The sequence below is a fragment of the Anas acuta genome, chromosome 4 (assembly GCF_963932015.1).
Source record: "Anas acuta chromosome 4, bAnaAcu1.1, whole genome shotgun sequence".
Taxonomy (NCBI): Eukaryota; Metazoa; Chordata; class Aves; order Anseriformes; family Anatidae; genus Anas; species Anas acuta.
Window position 1 is genome coordinate 32,697,360 of NC_088982.1, and position 19,557 is coordinate 32,716,916.

The 19,557-nt window shown below is 36.4% G+C and overlaps 1 long non-coding RNA gene across 1 annotated transcript in view; it reads right to left on the reverse strand.

Moving 5' to 3' along the window:
• LOC137855923 (uncharacterized) overlaps positions 1-18,350 on the reverse strand; it is a 39,804-nt gene extending 21,454 nt beyond the window's left edge. Inside the window, exons 1-2 of the long non-coding RNA XR_011096049.1 lie at positions 18,094-18,350; positions 5,618-5,656 (exon numbers count right to left, since the gene is read on the reverse strand). This is a non-coding gene — a long non-coding RNA (uncharacterized lncRNA). The remainder of the gene's footprint in view (positions 1-5,617; positions 5,657-18,093) is intronic.
• Between the last annotated feature and the right edge of the window lie 1,207 nt (positions 18,351-19,557).

Genomic DNA, 19,557 nt, shown 5'->3' on the forward strand with positions numbered 1-19,557 from the left:
AAGTTCAGGGCTGACATTGCGTTTCAGGGAAGCAAAATAAAATACAAATTTCAGTTAAAGGAATGCATTCTTCACATGGAGCTGATATATGTTAACAGCAGACATAATGTTCTTGAGATGCCTTGCTGTTGTGAACAGTAATTGCCTGCTAGCAGTTTGAGACCATTGTAATCATATACTGTATACTTAGACTAAAGTCTGGCATCACTTAACTTGTGGTTTTGCTTACTTATTTATCATTCTTGGTCACCCCAATATTAAAAGAAAAGCCCTTTGGGAAAATGGAAGTTCTTTCCTTAAACTCAAGGAGGGAAGAATTGCAACCATTCATTGTTGATACATTAAATTTATACATAGTACCGTTTTTAGCTATTTATCCCGGCTATATTAATGTAATGTGCTATGGTACATGTGCCACCCCATCCTATTGTTTTCTTGAGGCACTTTATCAGTGTGAGATATTGCTAATTCTAAAGTTAAGGTCATACTTCTCTGGTATGAATGGTGCCACTGCCCACAAGAAAAGTTATAGTGAGGGAGGGTGATTAAACTGAGGGCTGCAGGATTTCTTTTTCTCGTTTAGTTCATTAAGAGAACAGCTCCAGAGTAGAAAATATTTGCAAGCTGGAACTAAACTAAATTAAACAATTAATTTCTACAAGATTGACTTTTCTTGAGAATAATGTTCCACACCAATCAGAGCAATCAGAACATCCATTTTTTTCACAAGATAATAAAAAAAAAAAAAATTGTTTGGTCATCTGAATTTAATTTTATTTTCCTTTTTTCTTTTGCATTTGTGCACCAAGACTATAAACACTTGTATATCTGTAATTAGGATACCAGCATGGATTAGTCACTGGCCCACTGCCTCAGCTAACTGTTCTGTGTGTTGCTGGGAAAGTCAGTTGAGGTGGATTCATTTTCCCTAATTTAACCATATAAAAGAGAAGCACCTTGTTTAACCTACCGTCTTATATCCCTCTACTTGCAATAAGGAGGGAGAGAAAAAGAAAGAAATTTGAACTTTCAGTGGAATCAATCACTCAGTGGTGGTGCCTCCTCCACTACTGGATAAGAAAGTGCTGACATATTTGAAACTCAGTTCTGTCTGTTCTACTGAAACTTTATCACTTCCCTAGCACACAGAGGAGTTATGAAGATGACTTTGGGACATTCAGATATTAGGGCAGTTAGAGGCACATAAGAGCCATTGATAGACTGCGCACTTCTTGAACTCCCTGGCCTTAGCAGCTGGACACAGCTGAGAGAGTTCATCAGTGTTCACAGTCCAAGTTTGGAGCACAAATTGGGCTGAGCTTGCTTTTTCCATTTTTGTCAATATTGAAAATATGTCCTGTATATGGTACTTCTCCGGCATTAGCCACAGAAAGGCCTTTACAGACTGAGTCCAACACCATAACATTTTTATAAATGCTGCACAGAAGCGTACAGATTTCACAGGCTTACATTGGCTTAAACAGGAGGAATTTTATGTGCTTTACCAGTGTTACCTGAGGAAATATAACTCCCAAATGGTGAGTTTTCCAAAATACAGTTATAATATGGGAATGGATGAATGTTGGCTCCGGGTCAAACTTTCTTAAAGGACAGTTAAACCATTTCAGATATGGAGCTTTCACAACTTGCTTGTTCTTAACTGTAAGTTTTGCTTTTGCTGAATGTTTTTAACTTGATTAGTATTTTTAATTGAATTTCTCCTCTAAGACTAAACATTAAATTAAATATTAGATTAAATGTCTCTTTCATTTGCAACCACAGCACCTGGAACTGGAATCAGTTTGTATGCAAATTCAGAAGTGAATTTTGAATGTTAACTGCTTTATAATCCTCAAAAAGGTCCCAGGAGGTTATGCAAATATTATAGAAAAAAATAAAGATAATAGGCACAATAATAATAAAGATAAATATTTGGGAAGAATGGCAGAAATCCTTTGCTTATGCATTGAAACAACCAGAACATTAACAATAGTTCATAATTTTACAAAGTTCTGGTGTACCTTTCTGTACCTAAAAAGACCACCTTCAGTTGGTCTGAAGAGACCTTAGAGACGCCTGAACTGGTTAGTGAGAAATAAAGCTTTTGTGGTAGTAGAACGTTTCTTCATAACAATGTTAAGGATTCCTTATATTCTGAAATCAACAAAATTAAATCACTACAAAACCATGGATATTGAAATCACTTTTACCCTATTTGTTTTTTACTTGGAAATGCTTAGGAGGTCAATTTTTAACATGTAATTTTTTCAGTTGATAACAGATATAATAGGAAGTGTCCAATTTAATTTATAACTAGTAAAAATGCACCAATGGCATGGAATAACTCTTAAGCATGAATATAAAGTCACTGGAACCGGTAAGTCCTAATACTAATACATGAAGTCTAATAGGAAGCCTGCATGTGAAAGCAATCCAGTTTAATACTATGGGTTTATGTAATTTCATTTGGAATTACTTTTGTATGTTTCTAATTGAACTAGGTCTATAATATGCAAAAATACAATATACATGTTGGAAATGTATACATCATATTGAACAGAATAGTAGACAGTGTAAACATTAAATTTGAATCACAAAATACATCTACTTTTAAAACATATTTTGTAGCCTATTTTTAAACATTTTGCCAGTATTTTTTCATCACTGGAGCTGGGATAACACCAACCCTGCAGCAGTACTTCAGTGCAAGGGAGAGTGTTTTTGCACTGATTCTGCCCTGTCCAGAGTACTGGAAATTTCATAGCACTTTGATCAGAAAAGTCCTACTTCCTTTTCTAGATGAGATTTGAATAACCATCTGTGTGTTTGGATGATGGTAGAAATTAAACTGAGTATGGCAGACACTTTAGCAGTTTCCCTGTCACTAAAGGAAATTAGAGTGTAATTTTATAAGTCCAATTACAGGATGACTGTTGAGCAGTTGAAAAAAGAGTCAAATGCAAAGTAAAACACAAATTGCATGTATCTCAATGTAGATTGGTTTTGTCTCTTACACCTCTGTACTTCAGAATTGTACTGTATCAGTTATAAAGCCTTGTTCCTGAACCAGAGAACTCATAAACCATTTATATGACATGCCAGCCTCATGAAGGAAAATGTATATAGCCTTGTTCAAAGCCTTAGTAATTCTGAAATAGATACTCATAATCTGTAGCATGAATTGTGATTTTCTTTTTCACTTGAACTTTTTCAAATTACCTGGTGTGCACAAGCCATCTCATTCATTCAAGCACTGCCACATCATTAGGACATGTAACTTAAAACTAAACATAAAAAAATGAATTATCGAACAACATAGGTGCTGCAGACTCCATCTGAGATAGAATTGGACATTCCTTCCTTCTTCCTGAACACCAATATCCTTAAAAAGATTTGCTGGGACAAAAATTCATCTTCTATCTATCAAATCTGTATCTCCTTCATGAGCGGGCACTTCTTTACTGTGAGGGTGGCAGAGCACTGGAACAGGTTGCCCAGAAAGGCTGCAGAGTCTCCTCTGGAGATACTCAAAACCCACCTGGATGCCATCCCGCACAATGTGCCCTAGGTGATCCTGCTCGGCAGGGGGGTTGGACTAAATGATCTTCACAGGTCCCTTCCAACCCCACCCATTCTGTGATTCATGCGCTTTACCAGCTACATGAGTGTATATAACTCGTCTAAGTTAGTATATGAATATTGAATACTGTATATGAACTGTTTGTTGAGATGTTCTTTGTATAAATCTACGGATTTGTCTAGTAGGCTGTTAGAAAAGAAAACAAGAAAAATGGAGAATGCCTTCAGGTAAGACATCTCACAGGAAACTCTCATAATATAATGCCTGAGCTGTTCACAAAATTCTTATATTTTGACTTAAGCCATGTCTTAAAACTGTTTTGCCAAAACTGAGGGCCAGACAACCAAAAGGATTGTGGCTGTTTAAGAAATATCTCCAGGGAACTAGAAAGAGAGGTCACTCCTGGCGAACTGTTGCCCAGTAAAACCACCTTCTTCCATGCCAAATTCACTGGCTGACCACTGTCTGCTTGGGTCAGCTCACAGGATGCCAAGTTCATGTACAGTGAAGAAACCTGGGAAATGCTCAGCTCTCTTTGGGTTCCCCCAAAGGCAGCCTGGACTACCTAACTTGTCAGAGGCCCCTTGGCCAAAAGCTGCCCTGCAGAGTGGTGCCAGGCACAGACACGGTGTCCTTCAGATCCTCCCTGTATGTCTCTTCCCCTCCAGAGCCCCTAAACAGAAGTTGCAAGTGAGAAAACCAGTTATTCCAAATGATTCCCACCATGTGCTGGGGTGGTAGTGGCCACTCACAGCATCCCCAGAGGACCAGCAGCACACTCTGGGTGTTTTTTTTATACTACAATACCTACATCACTCACAATTGTGGCTGATGCTTCCTTACCATCCAGCTGGCCTGGCCAGCTATACTGTTTACAACCAGAACAGTGCTGTCCACATAAATATACATGAAGAAATACACACACCAAGAAAGTCAAGTGACACCTAGCAGGCCCATAAAACCAGATGAATACTTGGCTGTGTGGAACTGCAGTACTCTGATAGAAACTTGTACTGTTTTAAGTTTAATATCATCTTCAGTGGATACCTTTCCTGCAGAAAAAGTTTTTTTTTTTTATATCACACTCTTTTGAATAGGGTCAGCTTCCAGAAGTTTACAGTATGGTCAACTAAAATTAGTGGTATAAATCACATGGTTCAATTATTTCAAGAGAGCAGAGTCATGTTATGCCGTTAACAATTTTGCAAATGTTCGTGTATGAGTATTTATGAGGAGTGAACTCTTGTCTTTATGTGTATTATCCTCTGCTTTAATTCAGAGGAGATACACCATATCATGAAGTAGCTAGTACCTGGTGGTTCCACCTGCATTTGAACTCAAGTAACACAAAAAGATTTGCATCCACAACTGACGTTTGACATATAATCCTCTAACTTGCCCTTGTAGGACACTACAGCGTTAAAAGCTGAGTCTTGTTTTGCACTGCTCAATGCCATGCATGATCTCTGTACTTCCCTTAAGTATGCAAGCCAGCTATGTCAAATAGCACAAATCAAAACAGTAACATGACGGTCACTTTGTACAAACAAACTTGGCTATAATAATGCTAGAGACAAGGGGAATTAGGTCTCATGAGTAGAAATTTTGAGCTAAAGAATTAATTTATGTTTGTTTGAAAGAGATCAGTGAGACATAAAGATGTTCAGGAATGTTTAATCCTGAAGTGAATGAGATTTATCAAAGCAATTTGAAAGGATAATATGTTCATTTCTGGTTCTAAAGGCAAACGAAAGCCAAAAGAGTAAAAGCATCATACATTAAAACCTCAGAAGCTATTTTTCCTGCTGGCAACTTAGGAGCTATTTTTCATGCTGCTATTATTATCTCAAGTTTGATGCTACAATGAAAGGCAAATCTGGTTCTGGTAAGCAATTATTAACTTGCGATGAGCATTAGTTTTACATTTAAAGATCAAAGCAAACATACATAAACAATTTTAACTACATGCATATCCTTTGCTTTATGATCTCTCTTCTGGATTTATATTCACTCAAGTTCACTGTGTTTCTCACTTACCTTAACGAGCCCAGAAGCAACTGGATGAGCAACTGGAATCTGTATTAAAAAGAAAATGGAGTTTATTTAGTTCATAGATAATATATAATGGATGAAAAAGTTTGGCAGAGATTATCTCAATAGATGAACTAGACAGGAAGACTAGAAGATATTACTATTGAGCTCAGTAGAGAGACTATCATACACTTTCCTGATTGTGTTATATTCTTCCCCTTTGAAAACAGCTATCAACCAAATAATCAAGATATTAATAATAAATATTTATTTAAAAAAAAAACTGTTTATCCAACCAATCCTAAGGATAGAGTTCATCATAACGAAAATAACTATTCAAGTGTTATTGTGTCACAAGAAGAAGGAAGGCTAGCAATTTTCTTCATTTGAGAAAAAATGCCATGAATGTTATAGCTTCTACCTACTCTTTCCAGAAATTAATTTGAACTACAGCTAAGCAATCTGCAGGTCATCACTATGATCAGATTGTGAAGTCCTTACGTAACTAAATTCCACTTGGGATCATTCATGTACCTTTTTTAATATTTGAATGAACCTGGCCCTTTGTTTCTGCTGTCCCGTGCTTGGTCTAAACTTTTCAACTGTGTAAAAATGACATCATTTTGAAATCCTTACTGAAAAGTCTAGTTTCCAAGCATTTTATGAAAAACTAAAGCATAATGATTTCAGTTCAGGCTCTAAATAAAACAAATAAGAACTTGGTTTGAATAAAACACACTATACCGTAAGGTGAAATAAAAATATGCTTCATTTCATCTTAGGACAGACTGCCAGATATGGTTTATTTACAGTAATTGTAAAATGTTATGAGCTATTCTTCTTTATTCATATATAACAGATTCTTTTAAAATGTATATGATAGCAAGTGTTAAAAAGCAAATCAATGGCAGATTCACAATCATTTAGCAGATGGTACTTAATGTACATGTAAAAATATCTAAGCCTATTCAATATGCGGTTAACTGCTGATAAGAACACTTGATCATTTGTAAGAAACCAAGTTCATCTGCCAAAATGCTTGAGAGCACTGACCACGTGGAGCTTAGTATCATGGTCACTTTAAACTCACTACTGCATGCTCATATTGATGTTCACATGAGACATCAAAGGTTATTTCCAGCTACTGATCACTTCTGGTTGTACAATACAGCAAAGCCGTGGTATCGAAAATGCCTACTGGAAATGCCTAAAGCCAATTTTTTTTTTATTTTTTTTTTTCTCCTGTTCTATACGTCTACTTCATGATCAGGGCTTACATTAGCTCTACTCTCCAATCTTCACCACTGGCTGACTAACATAGAAGATACTTTTTTCTGTGCTATAGCAGATTTAGGTAGTTAAAACTGCAGATATGCTATTCACAGGATTCAAAAAAGATCTGGCCGCAAAACTTCCAGTTAGTTCCAATATACTCATTCCAACTCTCCTGGATGCTCAATACCTGTAGTAATCTACCCTTGAGCTCACTTTAAATCGAATGATTTTTTTTTTATTGGGGGGGTGGGGGGGGCAGGTGGGTGGGTGGAGGGAATCATAACATGAATGTCTGGAGATTTTTTTTTTTTTTTCAAAGTACCTCTAGAGTTTTAGCTTTGGTTTCTAATGCACATAAATTGAAGTCATTTTCATTTATAGTCCAAAAGACTTTTTTTTTTATTGGTCTGAAGTGCACCATTAGTTTTACATATTCTTTTACACTGGTTTGACTTTAAAACCAACCTAGCTGTTTTGTTACAAATGGTTTTAGTTTTCAAGTAAACTAAGTGGCAGAGCAACTCCAAACACATTGAATTAATTTAAAATATTAATATCCACAACTGTCTCTAAATAAAAACACAGAATTACTGTAGACATAGTGAGCTTTATTTCTCACAGTTCTTATTTTTAAAGTATAGTAAAGCATATTGCGTATATTCACTTAGCTTAAAATAGCAAATCAGCAACACAGGGATTGACATATCCTTTTTTTTTCCTTGCATCTAAAACGTTTCTTTACACGGGAAAAAAAATGCTTGATTTCCTTTCCTTCAATGCAAAAATAATCCTGTAAATGCACTTTTCATGTCCCAATGTGTAGTCACTTTGCTGAACTTTTAGATTCTGCAATCAGATAAATCAGATTTCCTAGTGAAGAACTAAAGCTGCAAGCACAATTTATCTTCAGTTCACTAGTAATAGAGGTAGTTACTATCTTGGGACCAGATCCTGTAAACATGCACATGAATAGCTTCAACCGTCATGGTTGGTCCAGTGATGACCATTTCACTTCATGTGAGTTAGGATGTATCAAACCATTCCCTGAGATGGAAAATGTTTGCAGAGTACCAGTCCTGACATTCTAACAGGAAATGGTAAAACCAAGCCATCATATAAACTCAACTCATATTTTTATTATTATTATTATTTTTTTTTTTACATCTTTTTTCCTATTATGTTAAGGATGACCCTTATTTACAAGAAGGCCCAACTTGGAGCTCTTAATAGGTGCCATCTACAAACAGCAATACAGGGCATTTTGCAACTCCTGTCAACAGAGGAGTGAGACAGAATAGCACAGACAAAGCCTTTTCACATAACTGGCTCTGCAAACAACATCTGCTGAGCTGGAGGTCAGCGTGGCCCTCCTGCTGTGGTCTCTGGTGAGAGCAGCCACGAAGAGCAGGGGTCGCATCAGCACTTGGGCCAAAACAGCAAGAGTAGCAAAAGCAGGTCCCAAAGTCCCCTTTTGGTGACCTTGGCTTGCAGCAATGGCGAATACCTGCAGAGCAGTGCTTGCATTGTGATTATTAGGTCTCAGAGAGGCCACCAGGAGATAGCAGTAACTTACACCCATCTCTGGTTGTAGCTGTAATGATTGCCTGCAGGCCAGCCTGAAAACTCCTCAACAGGCCCCTTATGCAGTTCACTGTGTTATCCTGATTCATTGCCTCGTTACCCTGCTATTTTCTGCTGTGCTTTCACAGATGTAATGCCTCCAGGATTTGACCCACATGGAGGCTACTCCCACATTCTGTCCCAGTGACCTTTCCAGAAGTGTTAATGATTTAATGGTAATGGTAACAGCTACCCACTTCAGAAAGGGTTGTGGAGACTGGGGCGTAAGAGGTCATTATTGTTTAACCACATTTGTTTTGCCTTTCTTCTCAGAAACTTTAAATCAGAAGACATTTCCTTAAGCAGAATGCCCAAAGTGACAGCTTTAGGATGTGTGAGAAAGACACAGTTAATTTAGTGCAAAAGATAAGACATTTCCTTGGGGAAGTACTAATTCCAGGCCTATTACCCCTCAGTGTCATTTCATATTAATGCATTGCATAGAAGTGGATGCTAAATCTTATTAATTGAAAAATATTTGTCTTTTGCTTCCTAAAATAAGTTTTTGCCTGGAGGTTAAGGAGTCTTAACATTATTTTTGAAGTACATCCAATTTCTGGACAGTTTATTGAAAAGTGGAGAATGAAATTTGTCTGTTGCCTTGTTAATTTACATCAGACAAGAGGAAGAAAAATGATGCTTCTTAGTGACCTAAATAGCATAGTTACATAAAAAGATGGTTACAAATACAAAGTCCAGGCATATGTAACATGTTAAGATTTGCCAGATGTCACAGACACATCCACATTTGTGAATACGTGTGTATACATGTCATAGTTACGTATGTAAAGTAGAGGGGTAACTATCTAAACACAGTGACTAAAACAACACTCAAGAAAAGAACTTCATGCAGCTTCCCTCTCCCTTTTTTTTGTGGCTGAAAGTTCCAAAAGTACCAAAACTACTGATTTTAATCCTTGTAGGTGCTTTATTCATAAGCCATGAAATGACCTCACAAGAAGAAGAAAATGGAAATATCCTTTTAAATTTAGAGCATTCTTTGCAGGGATATTTGAAAACTGTGATCCTGCTTTGCTCAGCCTTTGACTCGTCACAAAAAGAATTGCACATGGCCATGGTGTTGTCCCCTCTTTCCCCAAACTAAAGAATGAGGTTTGAAGTGAAGTCCTCACTTTGACTGGCATAGACACTAACCAGTGCAAAGAGTGTCCTCAAGAGCATGGTTTCCTTCATTACATATGACAATCTGGATTAAAAAACATTAAGCCAATATACTTAATTGTATAGTTGGATGTTCTTCAGGGTACAATGATGCCATGTTATTTGTTTTAGAGGTCTCAACATAAAGGATTAAATGCACTCTAATTTGGGAGTGCCAATTTAAATTGGCACTCTGCAGCTTGGTGCTTCTATAGAGACACTGTCAAGCCCACACTCTCCAGGTTACTGCTCTGCTTGCAGAACACTTCTTTGTTATTTTTTTTGTTTTGTTTTTCCTTGAAACTCTTTCCAACCAACTGCACTCTTTCCACTTCTCCTCCTCACATAATGGTCACGTCTCCTCCATCTTTACTGAAGAAAAAATATTTTCCTTTTCTAATTTACTCCTTATCCATTGTTTTCCCAACCTCCAGTTCTCAAGAAATATGATTTCTTAATAAAAAAAAAGTCTAATTAAGCCATTTATCAAACTTTTCCAAGTGGATAGAGTGACAAATTAGCCCTATCTTCCACCAACAATCTGATGGATGGGAAGATAAAGATGCAGAGGCTGTTATTTTAGCTGGAAGCTCTCTACTATATCAATTGTTTGGCCCCAAGCCAAAAACCCCTAAGAGATGACAAGAACTAATGATGGGTCTATGAAGTTTATGCAGCGTGAGGCCTGACATCAAAAGAATCTGCCCTTATTAGCAAAATCTCTATGCCTTCTGCCTGAAAAAAAAAAAAAAAAAAAAAAAAAAAAAAAAAAAAAAATTACTCTTTAAGTAAACAAATAAAAAAAATGCAAACTACATATAAATTTGCACAATAATATACTGCCGAATTCTGTTTTTCTTTACAAATATTAAGTGATTATTATGACACTACTTTTACATCCACCAAATGAGTCTAAGACAGGATAGACATCAAATAATTTTCCCAGAAGTCATTATTTTTTATTTTATTATTTATATGTATTTTATTCCTTCAGAAGAACTGAAGGCAGCCTGTGCACCAGATGCAATATGTGCAAGTGGAAGCAAGGATGGAGTCCTGGTCAGCAGTCCATCAACCTCATTAGGGTCAGGACCCCAAAACTTGCCCTGGATTTTTGAAACCCAACAAAACCAGATTCATAGAGGTGGTTCCACAGTCAGGACCAAACCAGAACACCAAAAGTTTCCTTGGATTTAGAGAGGGATTGGGAAAGCTTATGGAAGAAAAATCCATCAAGAGTTGGATCAAGCTCACACCAGTTCTGGCTCAGGAAGATCTGGGCCATATAGCAACATAGGCCAGAAAAGAATTCTGGGGAAGTATCACTAGTTGTTTTCTCATGTTTTTCTCTTCCTAAGTATTCAGCCTTGGTTATATTAGGACACATGATTTTAGACAAAATGGATGCTAAGTCTGACACTGATCTTATGCAACAAGATTACCTTCGAAGTTTGTAGCTTATATCCTTCTCCCTTTTCACCAGATTTTTTAATATACATTCATTCCTATATATAATGGAAAATGTACATACAAGGTGTAATACAGTTATTACTCTGATGGAGTGCAGGAATAGAAAAGAATACAATGGACAGGTTAACTTCTCAAGAAAACAAAACATTTTGATACTTGATTAGAAAAGTTTGACTTAAATCAAGCCATTTTTGCAGATACTTTACATTACTGTGAATTAGAATTAAAATCCTTTTTTTTTTTTTTTTTTCCTCTCCACATTTTCCATAGATTTCTTGATGTCTCATTTTTATTACATTTTCCTTGTGGAAACAGAACAGCATTCAACTTACTGGCAGACTGAGAAACTGTAGTACTGCTTTGTAAAATCCATCTGCAGTAATTCTGTGTAGCTGAGCATTAATAAACCTGATCAGATTGATTCATCTTTTCAACAGGATAATTTTATAGCATGGTATTACAAACAACAGTGCATTGAAAAGAGGAAATAATTATGTTATAGTCATCCATATTCAGCACATCCTGAAATATTTTACCTTTGTTCTGCAGTCTGCATTTAATATTATGTATAGAAGCTGCACTATGCAAAACTAGGGTATGTAATCAATCTTGAACTTTCCTGTGTCTAAGTAAAATGCCCTGTATTCATCCCTCTTCTATAGCCACCTATCCATCAAGCAGCTTACCCTGAAAGTGAAAAACAAGTGGCTTTGCACTCGTGGAGTTTTTCTTTCTTGTCACTTTTCAAAGAAGGGCATGCCATTTAATCTGCCACACTGCTTTTTAGCTTGAGACATAAAGGCCATTTACTTTGCTTTATCAGCTGTAGGAATGTCCATAAGCTCTGATGTTTTGGGGTGAGCTAAATAAAAAAAAAAAAAAAGCAAAACAGCTTGGAGTATGTGAGGTCCAACATAAACAATCATGGAAAGAATAAAAGAGAGCTTCTTAATACTGAAACCTTACCAGGGAACTTCAAAAAAAGTAATAAGAATTCTGGTTGAGAATATATTGTGAACCGTGCAATGCCATCATAATTCAACTTCCGTCTTCCTCCTGATGTGCTTGATGTTCCTAAGTACAAGGTACTTTCTTAGCTGTTTATTGATAATAGGGCTACTTAGGAACTGCATTGTGGGTTCTTTATATTCCATTAACTTGTAACTTTTTGGATGAAGATGTAAATAAAGATAACACAGTGGCTGTAGTTTTCTAATCAGAATGGTATTTTTCCAATAAAAACTAAATGTAAGTATTACAGCAACATGCAATCAAGTGTTCAAATGTCATTGCTTCTAACTCAGAAAGGCAAGTTCTTGAACAAAGAAGCTTAAATGCAATTTGGCTAGAAATTAAATGTTATTCAGCAAAAGATCAGTACTGAAGTTGTCAATGAACCAAACTGTCTGCTTACGTATAATTAGCAACATGGTCATTGTCTGGCTATCCTGGCATATTGTAAATAAGTCTGTGAAGACTGTATGATTTAAGATTATTTAGAAGACAGCCTCAAGAGACAGGTAAAATAACTCTCTCTTAATCACTCAGTCAGCTTGGCTTAGGGGAGTAGTAGATACAACTAAGTCCTATTTAACCCTTTCTCAGTAAACTGAATAAAGGTTTGTTACTTTCTTTAAATATTACTCCAATTACCCTATATAGCAACCTCATTCAGAACTGTAAGCATCAGATTTTTCAAAGCCTCCTGAATTCCCTAAACCTTTTAGCAAGCAATATTAAGAGTTGTTGCTCAGTAATTTACACTTTATGATACAATTCCATGGAAGACTTTAATCAAAAGTTTTTCCCCAAATAAATAATTGCCAGAACTTTACTACACCCCGGACTTGTCTTTTGGTTGCCAGATGACTATTTATTTCACTCTCTATTTTATTTTTTCATGCTCTACTTTAGACTTTCAGGTTGAGCTTGGCTAATATCTGGGAGGAAATTTTCAAAAGCAAACACTTCTCAATGTCTGCTAAACATTTTAGATAGGCCAAGACAGATAAAAAAGTAGAAAAGAATAAATGTTAGAGAAGAGTAAATTAGAAATCAGTTAGAAAAGAGTAAACGTGAATGATTTACTCTGAGCTCTCACAGTCCTTAACTATTAATTTGCATCCCAGATATGTTTTGGACCACTCCAACCAACTTTCCAACCAAAAAATCTGCTCTAGGTTGCAACCTGCTCTAGGTGGCCCTGCTTCAGCAAGCACGTTGTACTAGATAACTTCCACAGGTCCCTTCCAACCTCAACCATTCTGTGATTCTTTGACCTCCTTTTCACAACTCCAGAAAATACAGCAAGTCCATATATCTACTGTTTCTGCCTGTAGTACACGTCTCAGCAGCTAACCTCAAGTTAAACTATAAATTAACTCATCCTATCTTTCTACTTTAACACAGTATTTAATCAGTTAGGGCTGAAGGATACACACCAAAAGTTTGCCAGTAAATATTGCCTGGTAGATTTTGGGGAAAATTACAAGTTCAGTAGGACAAAACTAAAAATAATTACTTAAGCCCCATCTATCTATTAAAGCTAGACACAAAAGCAAACAGATTAGCCTTGTATGAACTCAGGCTTTTCCATCCTGTCTGTGCAAGTGAAATTGAGATACAGTGAATGTGACAGAGTCTAGAGATACCACTCAGCTATCATAATTAAAGTACAGGTTTCAGCCACAGAAGGAATTATTTTTGCCTCAATATATTCTTCTTCTAAATTGTCTTAATATTATGTATGTTTTCAACTTGAAGTAATTTTAGTCTCTTGTATTGCAAAAAGCTTCTGGTTTTAGGAAGATGTTCATGGGAGCATTAAGACAGAGATTTTGCTCACTGAATGATACATGAAGGCAGTAATGATTTTAGAGCTGCATGTCCTATTTTAGCTATTTCCCCTATCAGGAAAAGATGGGTTGACCTACTTGTAAGTAACAAAAATAGCCAAGGATCTTTAAACAAAATCAATCTCATCGAGTTGAACAGATATGGAGAAGTATAATTGTTCCATTTCTTTTCTCTTCTCTTTCCAGATCAGGCAACTGCTCAGAGCATAACCTGGGGACATGCACATCCTGGCACATGAAGCAGGAAAAAAAAAGTACACCTACAGTGTCTTTTGCTTGACATGGTTGAGCATAGTTAATTAATGAAAATCTCAACATCTTCTTTTTGAAATATATTGTTTAAATTCTAGGCCAAAGAACTTCAGTGAGGATTTTGGTTAGCATCATTCTGTGGACTTGAAGATACAGACTGGAAGTAGAAGATACAGACTGGTAACTGAGACACACACACACAAAAGGTGGATCAGGAGAGATCAGAGGCTGAAAAGATCACTTATTTGAAGGGATGGAATGGACTAATTACAAACTTGATTTGGTGCAGGGCAACGTCCAAACGACATCTGGAGTACCTTTCAGACCTTAATGAAGGGATGTTCTGTGTAAGGATAAACTTTCTGCAAGATTCTGGAAGTAACAGCATACAAAAAACAAATCTTAACTTTAAAATCTTTTAGGATGGTTTACAAAACAGAAACTGTACATTTGCCACAAGAGCTATTTTTTTTTTATTTCTGAACTTATATTGGTTTAATCCCTAGGAAACCCATTTACTTTTTTTTTGGGGGGGGGGGGGGGGGGGGGGGGGGGGGAATAAAAAAAGTCTGAATATAAACCACTCTGTCAGCCTGCAGAGATTTAGTTCTCGCTTTATTCAAAACCCTTTTGAATATCTCTAGTCACTTTTAGAATTCTACAATTAGACTTAGTTTACCTAACTTTTTGCTATTTTTTAGTTTTATTTGCTATTATTCTAAGGATGAATATTAGCTATTTTACATTCAAACTCTATTTTCTGCACAAAGTCCTGTATGTAACTAAGATATGATTAGCAGTTACAATGATCAGCTGAGAGTATCAAAGCCTTTATGCAGCATAACAACTTCACTAGATGGCAGTGGAGAGAAATATTAGATTATATATTTTTTTATTTTTTTATTTTTTTTTAATAGGACAGGGAAACATCCCGGTAAGTACTGCAGTTTATTAGTGTTGTCTGTGTTAACTCCAGATCACAAGACAGCAATGTTTTTGCCCATACAAAAGTCTTGGGGCTCCTGCCCAGTTAAATCTACATGCAAACATTTACAGGAGCACTGTCATGTACTCCTCCAGTCCTAACACAGAGCTGCAGAGAGCAGCTCTTATTTATCCTCGAACCTTTGTGTTGCAACTTCTCTTTCTGTATCTTCTGTGTATGAATAAACATCACATTTCTGTTGTCATAGTCACTAAAGCAATCCCAGGGAAAGAATCAATGCCATCACACATCAGGCAGTCCCAGGACCAGAAGCAGACAGGGAAGAGCTGTTGCTGCACTGGGTGGAGAGACAGCCTGGATGTAGCCAGGGCTGGGAGCGGAGGAGGACGCAGCACGGATGTCATACTGGAGGTGTGTGCCCGCCTGACCCAAGTCCTCTCGCCAGCCAGCAGGCTTCAAGAAAGGAAACATGAGTCTTTGAGAAAGGAGCACTGAAGCATTTCTAGAAGCAGGACAAGACAGTTTCGTGTCTAGGGCACAAGCAATTTTCTCAAACTCAACTGTACCATGTTTTTTCCTGAAACTTGAAGATGGGGTTCCCCAAGGAAATCATCACACCGATGCCATAATCATGAGGAAGTAAATGAGTGAACAATAAGAAAAAGCAACAAAGAAATTTGAAGACATTTGTGAAAAATACTACTTATATTCATGAAAATACTTTTCATTCTCTCTCTTTATGCTGCTCATTTATTTATTTATTTATTTTTGTTAGGAGAACTTAGTATCCCTTACAGCTGACTGAAGAAACAAAGAACAATTTTAGAGACTCCAAGACCAAATATTTCTAGTACCAAGTCTTGTTACAAGTCCTAAGATACAAAACCTTCAGAAATTCAATCTTTTGAATTCAGAGAATTGATACTTGCCAGCTTTTAGAAATTAACATTTGAACAAAAATTAAAATCCAGAATGAAGAGGATGATTTCTCCTTAGATCATGCCTTCATTTATAAGACTATCAGTGAAATTCATCAAAAACTATGGAGTTGTCTGGCTTTGTTCATAATGTTCAGAATATACAAATTATCATTTTGCACTTTCAGATTAAAAAAAAATAGTAGTTTCTTTTATTACCAGATATAAATATGTTTTCTAAGGTTTGTTTCTTGCCTTTGGAGAAATGTTATTTTAAAAACTGATTCAGTGACTAAATCATACTTTTCTGTATTAAGTCATGCCTTTACCTAGCAATGGCCAAGAATTCTTCTTACTGATACCTCGTCCTCTGACATCTCTTCTGCTTGCTCGCCAAACTGTTTGCAATAGCTAGCAGAGAATCAGGATATTGCAAGTGATGATAAAAAACAAACCCAGTTTTGTTGCAAGTGACTTCTTGACTTAAGTCTGCTATGCACAAACCTCCATTTTAAGACTTGAACTTTTAAAGGCATAATTCTCTGTATTTTTGTGTAAACATGACCAGATGAGAAACAGTTCCTTATGGCATTAATTCCTTTAATTTTCCTCTTCACTGGCCTTAGCAAAACAGAAATACGTGGAAATACAAAGCCCTGGGATTTAGTTAGTGACACAGTGGGTTGAGTTCTCTGCTTTGCAACTCGCACATGGCTCCACTCAAACAAACATGTTAGATATGACTGTCAGATATAGCATGTTGCAGAAACCAATCACTGCCCTGATTGTCAAGAGGCAGGTAAAAATGTTGGATTACATGGATTCCTAGGAGGAATGCACTTCAAATTACTTTAGTGGGTTTTCCTAAATGGAGATGTTATACATAGACAGCTACAATTCCAGTGTTTGTAAACTGAATACACTCAGCATTAACAAAACAAAAGACCAACATGACAAAACAGAGTTGCAACTTATACTCGCTCCAACCTGCGCCACAGGGAAGTAATTTTATTTTCTCATTACTATTAGCTTCATGCTGTATTTCCCCTGATGACACCAATACACAGTGAAATGGCTCAGTACTCTGGTAAGAGGCTAAAACTCCTCTCAAATAGCCTAGAGACTGGCAAAATTTTCCATTTAGATCATTGCACTCACACAGTTTCTCTTTTTAAACTGTTTAGTCCTACATGAGAAAAATCTCAATCACAAAATTATGATACCTGTTAAACCTTATCCTTACCCCTTCCTCCCAGACCCACTCATAAATCAATGTGGATTTGCCTGGAAGCTATGTCATCATATTACTCTTAATTTAGTGACCAATCAATATTCATTTCTATATTTCTGACTGCTATAAATGATGACAATGTTTTAAGGTGCTGCTGATGTGAATATAATATCTAGAGTTGTTCTGTCCATGCTCACGTGAAATGTAGAGTCAGAATGGAAAAAGATATTTACATGTGTATTTTCTTCTATATAATCTTCATCCAACTGCATATACAGCAGCTGCCCCTGCTTTTCAAAGCTACAAACATTTCCTAGTCCACTTAGTTTGCATTTAATTCACTTCACAGCATTTGGATTCAGTACTACTACAAAAAAATTAGTGACCTATTTTTTTCCTTAGGTAAAGAATCCTAGAAGTAGGATTAGAATCCTACTTCTAGGTCCTAGGTCCTAGAATCCTAGAAGTAGGATTTGCACGATGGGGACATTGATTAGCATCCTTTGCCCCACTGATAAGAACATAGCCAGCACAACACTCTGCTTGAAATGAGGACTGAAAATTGCTTTATTATTGCTATGATAATGCATCATCAAAATTAGATGTTCTCTTCCTTATCAATTTCAAAATATAAATATCTATGATCCTTTAAGTGTTTTATTAGATTTATTGGCACTTATAATACCTAAATTAAATTGAAATAACCACAACATAACAGGAAAATTAAAAAACCAACCAAACAAAAAACAAGCTACCTTTGCCCATCAAAGAGCTTCATCCTTTTACTCACAAAGAACCCTCTGAGCAGTCCAAAACAGCTTCTTCTGAGAAACTTACTCTAATTTCCTGGGAGCTCAACCCTGTTTCTCTTTTTTCTAAAGGGAAGTAGGCATTTAATTGTTTAGTGACTACAGATGATTTTTGCCACAGCCTGATTAGCTGATTAGAGCCATAAAGACTATAACTATCATCAGCATTTAAAAATTACTACTGTTTGGCCTTAACACAACTGAGAGAAAATTGTTTTTTATGCAATTTCTTCTTACACTTTTTGCTTACAACATGCAGATTTCTCTTTGTTGTTGTTTTGTGGGTTTTTGGCCCATAGTCATGCAAAGTAACTCCTCCTGACTTGTCTCTTATCCCATACTACACAGTTCATGTAAAATGTTTATTGCAAATCTAAAGCTGGGAATCAGCCCTTATGTATTAATGCAGAACCATAGCTACACAGCAAGAAGAAGCTGATGCATGGTGATATTTTCCCTCTCCTTTCTCAACAGTGAAGTATTTGGGGGCAGGATCAGTGCAGTCTGCACACCTGTGGCTGCCCAGTGTGAAAGCCCAACCAGCCAGGAGAGCATGAAACACAAAGGAAACCATCCTTCTGACCGTGCGTTTTAACAGCAATTATATTACACCTTGATCTGGTTCTGAAGCTTAAACAATAGTGATATGAAGCTGAAGACTGAGTGCCAACTTACAAACTAAACTAAGTTTCATATATCAGTAAATCCTTGACCCGACTGGATTATAACTTAAAACCCTGATAGGCACCTAGCTACAACAGAAGCAGTGGAATAATAAAGCAGTAATTTCATTATGAATCCAAATATTAATTTTATTGTGAATCCAAACCTAATTCTCTCTTAGAAATATATTTCCTATCATAGCCTCTCACTTCTGCTCATATTTGTATTCCCTTTTCTAGAAAGTATTTAAAAATAAATATTTGAGTTTGAGTTCTATATATGACTAGATTATTTATCTTTTAGCTACATTTTTCTTTCAAAAGCAATTAAGAGTTCCAGTTGCTTGCCATGGACATTAGATGTGACTTTTCAGCTTGTACAGTCACACTCTACTCGTGCTTACTGTGCAAGACAGTTAGAACAGTATGTGGGAATGAAAAGACATCATTTTTGTGGAAATGAATGAATTGTATAAATTTTACTTCTGAATTGCTCTGCAAACTTGGAATTCTTATATGATTAAGAAGCCCATTCAGATGTTTTTCCAGTCTTTCATTTTCTGTCTTTGATGCATTTGCCATTGGGTTTTTCACAGCATATTAAGTTTTCATATGGTTTCATTTACGTTTCTAACACAAGAGACCGAACTTGCCACCATGTGTAGTTTAGGTCTCAATTGTAGGTCACATCTAACTAGGTAACACATAGAAAATGAAAAAGTCCTAGCACCTCTGTGGTTATCCCTGC